We start from the raw sequence: 8,456 nt of genomic DNA on the forward strand, positions 1-8,456 counted from the left end.
GATTGATAGTCAAAATTCTTGGAGTTTTACGGTTTAACTAACCTCATATTTTTTTAAGTTACTGTCAATCATAAAAAAATCTTCATTTAAATAGCTCCTGATGAACATTAACAAACAACTTTCAGCAGAAAGAATAGAAACAAACACAAACGTAACTTCTACATTTAAAACACCAGAAAATACAGATTTAGAAATTAAACTTTAAATCGACTCGCCTGTCAGGACGACCAGCACGAGAAAACCAACGAGCATCATTTCTGCAGTGAGAAGCTGCTCCGAGGGCGAACACGTCCACTACCTGACATCAGAAATCCTCCGCACAAGAACAAATATAACCTATAATCAGCTCACAGAGGGAGGAGCCGCACAGTATGTGCTGTAAATCAGACTTTGCTTTAATTCTTTTGGCAGCTAATATTAAAGGCAGATTGATTTAGGACGGGGTAATGGAAAACATGCAGTAAATAAAAAGACAGGTGGGGGATATTTGTCCATTTGGAGYAAGAGATAATGTGACTTTACAGCTTGTCGTCAACAGCAACAATAATAAAGTAGCTTTAACTCTGCACATGTGACTTGTGCACACAATTACAGAGGAGATGAAACCGCCAGCAGCAACTGAGGAAATTGGATTAAAGGGAAACTTGATAGCTCAAATGAGGTGGAAAAAAAACATTGAACCCACGTTCTTCTTCTTCTTGTTGTTGTTGTCTCGCAGTGGGTTGCTGAGCATTAACCTTCCTCCAGAAACTCTGCCATCGTTGCTCTTTCCCCGGCATGGCACAGCTGATCCATCCAGGGTGTCCAGATCTGACATTTTGCAGCCCAAATCTCAACCTGTGTTGAAACGTAGAACTATTTATGTATATAATAGCTCTATACAGTATACAGTGTATGGCACACAACTGCATTTAATCAGATACTGTACTTATAATTTGTATAAAGCTTTAGAGAAACACTTATTTTTAGAGTGAAAATGTGTAAAAAGAGAAACACATTGAGAATGTCTGGGGGTGGGAGAGTCTGGGTTAGCTGCAACAGTTGTTAAATACTGTATATTGTGTTCAGTTACTCAGATGTGTGTAACGTACAAGGCAACAAATACAGAATTAAGACTTGAATGTTAATGTAAGAACCGAAGCCATACAAACCCATCGGCTAGGCTAATAGCCTCAGCCATTTAATCAGTCGTGGTTGGACCCCGGCAGGAAGTTTCAGCATCTTATCAACAACTCCTTCAGGTTCTGGCCACTCCCCAGAGGCAAGCTGTCACATCGATGGAGGTACTCCCTATCATGTGACCAGAAACCTTCGACAACAGAGAAAACTGAGTTCTAACGTAAAAATATTTACGTGTTGTAAAGGTTTACAGGCATGTATCTACATATATGTACCTCCTGCTCTGTGTAACCATTTGTGATAGTCACCCAGACCAGTCTGTACATAAAATCATCATTTTAATCACAAAAAAAAAAACAATCACACAGTAGTTTATAAAAATTATATCACTATTCATGTAAGAAAAAACTACAAAATGTGTGGTGCTTTTAAAAACCAGTCAGTAAACAAACCCCGATAAATATCTTCAGGTGCGTTACAAAAGTCAGCTAAAAGCCCTCCGATTGTTTGGCAGGAGGAGGGGGTATGTCCTAAAGACATAAGAATACCAGTCTCTTCCCCAGTTGGGGCGTTTACAGTTGACATTGACCAATATTTCATAGTGTCATTCGATACTTTGATATTAAATTTCTGTGAATACGTTCTTAAAAAATCAACCAAAAGAATGTCCAAAGAAGCCCAAGTGAGAAGAAACCCATTGGCAACATCGGCTCTCACCTCAGCTGTAGCTCGTTGAAAATTTCCCAGCATGCACAGGGAAAATCCCACAGAAGCTTCAAAGAAGAATGAGAAGTCTTTCATCAACCAAACACGTAAAAAAAATTCATTTGTGAATGACGAGCTCCAAAACAGGAAATTACTCGGTTGTTTAGTTGCAAAAACTTTATTGTCTTAAGTCTTTTTTTTTTGGTCATTTTCAGTCTAGAAAAGTGGGGGTTTTGCAGATTCTGTTGATATACTGTGATTGGTAGAGAACATATTTGCCTGTACATTCAGACTGTGATCATGTGACTCTTTGCAGCTTGGTTATAATAGTGCACAGCTTTTGACCCTTGCAGGCCAATAGTATAGGGCGGCGACAACCGAAATATAACACTACAGAAGGATATGGTACCGCTTAATGTTTGTGCAAGGTCCGTTATCGAGTCTATACGGGGGTGCAGGTTGGCTAAAACCCTCGCTAAGTGATCGCCTCATGCGCCGCAAAGTGTGTCACCGCGGAGTCAGCTAATAGTGCATCAAACGTAGATATTGTTCCTCATCGATTGGTCGAATGTTTGTAAACCTTTATGAAGTTTTCACATATTTTTCCCCACTCACGAACTAATCACCAACACAGTGCTCTGCAACAAATTAAAAAACACAGAAAGCATCAAGAACAGGTGAGATATACGTCAAAGGTGTACAAAACCAAAACAGAAGAAAAAAACTAACCGAAACGAGGAGAGACAGGTGATGAAACGAGGGTGAAGAAAATCCTAGAGACAGTTTCTTTCCTCACAATTCCCTTTTAGAATGGCAACTCCAACATGTAAAAACAGTTCAACACACGTAAAGATCTGAAGGTGGACATAAGAGGCCAGTGCAAACACATTTTAGTCCTGGAGCTGAGCTGGGGTTGGGGTGATGTTGTAGTGTTTTTTTTATTATTGCTTCCAGGTGCACTACGTTAATACTGACATGCTAAAACAGAGGACAGGATGGCAACAGAGGGTTATATGTGGCAACGTTTGCATTAAATCCCAGTTTAAATAATGATGAAGGGGTCGTGTACATTCTCCTTCTATAAGCTCGTCATCCTACAATCTAGGTGGCGTTTTCTATGTTTTTTTGTTTTTTGTTTTTTTAGGTCATTTGGTTTTACATTCGGCACAGGTGTTTCAAACATGGTGGGAACGAGAGGAAAAGAAGAAAATCGCATGCAACGTCCAGATTGAAGCTCCCTGATCCGAAGAAACGGGGTCAGCACGTCTTTCTTCGGTAAGGTAGTCCGGTGAGAGCTGATGTTTAGCATCAAAATGTCCGACCACTCGCTCGTCCCTCATTTTGTAACACAGAAGAAGATAGCAGTTATAAATAAATCAGATTGCTGATTACAGTAACCCCTGACTGTTTGGCTGGTAATACGGTAGGAAGGAAAAGTGAAGAAGGAGCAGCTTGTTTCTCCTAAATATACCGGCACGATACACAGCTCTCATTAAACCTACACGTAATAAATAATTAAATAGCAGTAGGATAATAAGTCCTAAATCAAGTTAGGTCACGGACACCAAAATGAGGAAAACTCATGAGATTAAAAGTGCACCGATGATGCAGAGGTGATTTCCTTCTATTTCCACTCCAGGAGGGGTTTCAGTGAACAGTCGGGGGGAAGGTTGGAACGCTCAGTGAGGACAGAATCCAGTGTAGCAGCTCTGTGGGGGGAACAAGCTGACTCTGGACCGGTTCGAGGTGTTGAAGTACTTGGAGCGAGGCTGTTACACGATGAGTGGTCCGCGGCGGGGGTGTTTCGGGCTCTGGCCGTTCCCGTTCTCGGCCTCCTGCTCCTCCAGGTTGATGTTGCTGGTGGAGATGTGGTGGGGGCGGGGATCCAGAACGGGCCTATAGCCCCCCAGGTACACGAGATCTAAAAGGATAAGAAGTAAGACGACTGTTATTGTGGAAATTCAGTGAATGATTCTCCTCACTTGTTTCAGCAACATATGGTGCACGATTGTATGCTTACATAATTTCCACATGGACACAAAGGGTTGTTTTTCTGTCAAATGTTCAGTCAACATTAAATCCTAAATCTAAATGTAAAAGCTAATTCTTTAATGTTGAAGTTAAATATTTAAGTTTACGTTTAAGTATTTTGTAATGGAAAGCAGCCTTTGCTGTTGGTGCTTGGCTTATAGCAACCGCTAACGCTCCAATGCAGCTAAAGCTTCCTTGCAAGATATCAAACTTGCAGTTGCGGCCGATGTCCAAGATGCACTTCAATCTGCTGGACCACATGTACCATCCATACACATTTAGATTTATGATTTAATATTTAAACATATGTTTTATTGTTTAAATGAGTAAAAATTAGCAAAATGTAAGAACAGCGTGAAAAATGTTTGCAAAAAAAATTAACACTCAGACTCAGATAAAAAATTTTTCAAAGTATTAGTGACCTTTTTAAACACGTCATTTCACACCAATTTACATTTCTCATAAAGTTTGTGCTTGGTTTCATCTGATGCTATACGAGCTGTGTAGGATTATTATTTTGAATCTAGTGACACCTAGTGTTTAGGAGGAGAACTGCAGTGAATGTAGGTTGTAATGAAGTCTGTTAATTAGAAACTGTTTCAACAAAAAAAATAGAAAATCTAATTTGAGAGATTAAAATCTGCACAATGTATTGTTTTTTTTTTTTGCTGTAACTAATATAAATACTACACAGCTACTGCAGATGTTAAATAAAGTTACTTAAACATCTCATCTAAACGGACTTTTTAGAGAAAAACATGCAATCTTCAAACAAACATAATGATGGGAAGCTAAAATGAGAGCACAGCTTATCCGTTTCAATTGCAGAGCTAATTGGAATTTGTCACCCTGAAGTCGGATCCTCCATCTAACCATAACTCCATACCTAGTCCTCAATGTGCACTGGGCACGACTCCTCATCTGTCCATCCGAAAGAAAGCCAGAGAGGGGGAAAAATATGAAGAAGAAGAGACACGGGAAGTAGAAAGAGGAAAGAAGGAAAATGTTCAGGGGGAAAAAAATAAATAACAAAAGAGGATGTGAATAATGATTGAAAAGGGAAGAGAAACAGAGAGATAACACAACTTTTACAACACACAAATAGGAAAACATGTCACAAGATTTGGCATAAAAAACACCAACTGGGTCAAATGTGGCTTCAAGGGCATGAAGGGGAATCAGGAAAATACCAAAGAGGTGGAAAACACAGAGAAAGATGTGGAGCTGAAGGTTGTTCAGGAAGATTGGAAACAATGAAGTTAAGAATTTGTCTTTTATTACACTAAATTAATTTGATTCAAACATAAAAGCGCTGAGAAAACCAGTTAGTGATGCTAATGAGACAAAGATGTAAAAATTGATCAAATGTGATTTTATGGCATTTTTTTTCTAACTTTCAAGTAAATTATTTATTGTGTTGCACCTCATGTATCTTGTTATAACCGCTAAAAAAGGAACACATAACAACATCCATTGAACTAAGTGAGATTTGTGTCTGCCATCTTGCTAGGTGCTACGTCACGTTGTACTGTTTACATTGAAGCCACACATTGTCAACACCTGTATGAGGCATCACCAGCCCAAAACCTAAATTTAATAAGAAACAACCTTATTTTATTAAATTATACAAAGCATATTATGCAATCAGGGCAGGAGTGTGCTCCCTACAGGTATTGGTGGCAACAAAACGCTTACCGTTAGTCTAACAGCATAATTGCCTAAGCCCTCCTTTTCCAAATATAACTTAGACAATTATGCCATTAGGCTAACGATATCCAGCATTAAAATGAACTTTAAATATTTCAGCTGGAATATCTTAAACATATTTAATGTAGTACCAGGCTTTATGCTGATGAAGTTGAAGAGAAAGAAACAAACCCTCATATAAGAAAATAGCATAAATTATTTCTAAATGAATAAAACCACATCTGGAGTTCAGGTTGCAACAATTAGAAAATTGTTAGCAATTTACTGGGCTTCCTTGCAGAGTTTTTTTTTTTTTTTTTTTTCAGAAATGCATGGACTACTGTTGTGTAGCACCTACCAAGATGGCGGCACAAACGCTTGCTTTTTTAGCAGAAACTGCACTGTGTTTGGCCTTTCTAGTGATTCTATTTCAATGGTTACAGCCTTTGTAATCAGACTGACAACATAAGAAAACAAAAGTGAATTAAAGCAGAAATTTAGAAAATGTAGCTCCAACGAAAACTTTCAGCTCTTCTCAAAGTGACCCACCAAAAAAGGATTAGAGGACAGAAAGGGAGGTGGAGGGTGAGAGAATGAAGTGCGGATGTTTTGCAAAGCGGCACAGAGCTGGCAGACACTGAACATGAACTCCAATTTTTGGGAAACACAAAAGGTTTTCTTACACACTCAAATGGAAAAAGAAAAAAACAAGAATAAAAAAAGGAATCTGCATGCAGAAATCACTCAAACATCCATTAAGATGCACTCAGACTTTAGACAAAGACACCAGGGCTTCAGCTGAAAGGAGGAGGAAGGAAACAGCTGTTTGATACTAAAAAGAAAAAGCAGTGAAGAACCACGACACCAAAGTGAAGGAATAAAAAGAAGGGAGGATCCAGATCTTCATGCTCGCTAACTTTATTTTTTTCACCCCAAGTTTTAGATTTACTGTCAACACAAACTGATGAGTCAGAAAACCTTAAATCTTTTAGACCCTGGCTGCCGACTCATGCGTCTCTCACTTTTCCTTCCCTCTATCCTCAGCTCTCATTGGTCCATGTTCGACAGGTTGCCACTCACCGGCGAATCGGCTGTCGGAAGCCTGCTCATTATCCAACCCCAAAGAGGGCGTGTCACAGTGGGCGACGCCCTGATTGTTATTGGCCAACTCTGGACACCTGCTCCGCCCACCTGCAAGCGAGGGCAAAGGGTGAGACAAGCAGGGTGAGGCAGGGTGAGAGAGGAAGATAGAGAGAGGAGGGGGGGAGGGTGGCCATGCTCGAGTGGTAATGGTAAAACAAATGGGTAGTTTATTGATTCGGACTTTATTTTTACTCCATGTAATTTGATCTAAACATTAAATATTGATAAGGATGTTCTGTAATTTGGTTTCGTGGGTGTGCAGAAAAACATTTAAGATTAAAAGAAAAACTTGTAATGAAAAAAATCTGTTCATTTCACAAATAATTGGAAGATGTATAAATGTAGAGCGGCATGGGTAAATGGTTTACAGAACAGAGAGGATAAACAGGTCATGTTTACCAAGAAAACAAACTAAAGCACTCCCTTGATACACCACTGGGGGGTCGAAATAAAAATAGTAAAGAAACAACTAAATAACTAAAAATAGTAAAATTCCACTAAGATCTCAACAAAACAGCTTTATTTTTTATTAAAAGATCTCAAAGGGGACAGAGCCTATAAAATCTATTTTTTTAGCCATTAAACGCATTTTGTTGTGTATTTAGAGCCTCTGGATGTGCATAAAATTTGAATTTAGTTTCTCCCGCAAGGATACTTTTATATTCTGTTTGGCTTGTATTTTTGAACCAGTTCATTTTTTTCTGTTCTATACTAAATTTTCTGAACTATTACGTCACAAGTATTTGTGACAAAACAGACATAAGGTCTGGACTTACCAACTACAATTTCCTCGTCTTCATTCTCCTCTGGCTCTGGTCAGACTCTGCCTCCAACACGTTAGGCTGGATGGACAAGTCTCTTGTTGACATATTTTAATTCTTTTGTAAATAAAGTTTCTGTGTTGCTGTATAGTCGTGAACCCCTCTATCAAACTAGAATGGACCGCTCTGGAAGCTGGAGGCGGGGCAGGGTGTGAAGCTCCTCATTTGGATTTAAAGAGACAGCCTCAAAATGAGACACACCTCAGAAAAGAGGTGAAAGAGGGGGGTTGTGGAGTTGCAATAAGGAGCTGTTTCACTTTATATAGACCCCAACTGAATGATTTAAATATGAAAAAGAAGGAACTAAAAGCAGGATATGTCTACTTTAATGTTCCTATTGCAGGTTTACTTGTGGCTCTTAGAGCTTTAATTTGTGTAATGAACGCAGTGTGTCTGCAGAAATCCTGCTGGTGTTTAAATGTGACAACGCGGTGGATTAGTGGTTAGAACTAGAAGATTCTGAGTCTATCTGTGTGGACTTTGCATGTTCTCCTTGTGTCAGAGTGGGTTTTCTCCAGGTACTACGGTTTTGTCACTGTGCGTTTAGGCTGCCTTCAGGACCGGGCCTCCTTTGAAAAAGTGATCTGTGATCTCAGTGGGATGTAGGAGATTAAATAAATACAACCTGAGTGTGACAAAAACAAATCAGGGCAATGCCATTGTGCATGCACGCACGTGTGCTCACAAACACACATCCTGCGGTCTGTTCTGCTGCAGGGGTTCAGGTAATCCATAAGTCTTCGTGTCAAAACAGACATGCATGCCAAAACACCTCCAGGGAACTGATTTACATAAACATGTTTCAAACTGTTGTGCTGACAAGCAACCCTGCTTAGCTTGCATCAGTGGCAGAACCAGACATCTTTCTCAGGGGTGGCCCAGACTGGAACCACTGCTCACACAGGGGTGCCCAGACTGGAACCACTGCTCACACAGGGGTGCCCAGACTGG

General features: G+C 39.7%; 1 protein-coding gene across 1 annotated transcript in view; it reads right to left on the reverse strand.

Moving 5' to 3' along the window:
• Window positions 1-6,657: 6,657 nt before the first annotated feature.
• Window positions 6,658-8,456, reverse strand: part of rnf157 (ring finger protein 157) — a gene marked incomplete in the record, with an annotated part of 20,542 nt that continues 18,743 nt past the window's right edge. Inside the window, 1 exon segment of the mRNA XM_014030492.1 lies at window positions 6,658-6,732.

Source organism: Austrofundulus limnaeus, unplaced genomic scaffold (genome assembly GCF_001266775.1).
Source record: "Austrofundulus limnaeus strain Quisiro unplaced genomic scaffold, Austrofundulus_limnaeus-1.0 Scaffold1070, whole genome shotgun sequence".
Lineage (NCBI taxonomy): Eukaryota > Metazoa > Chordata > Actinopteri > Cyprinodontiformes > Rivulidae > Austrofundulus > Austrofundulus limnaeus.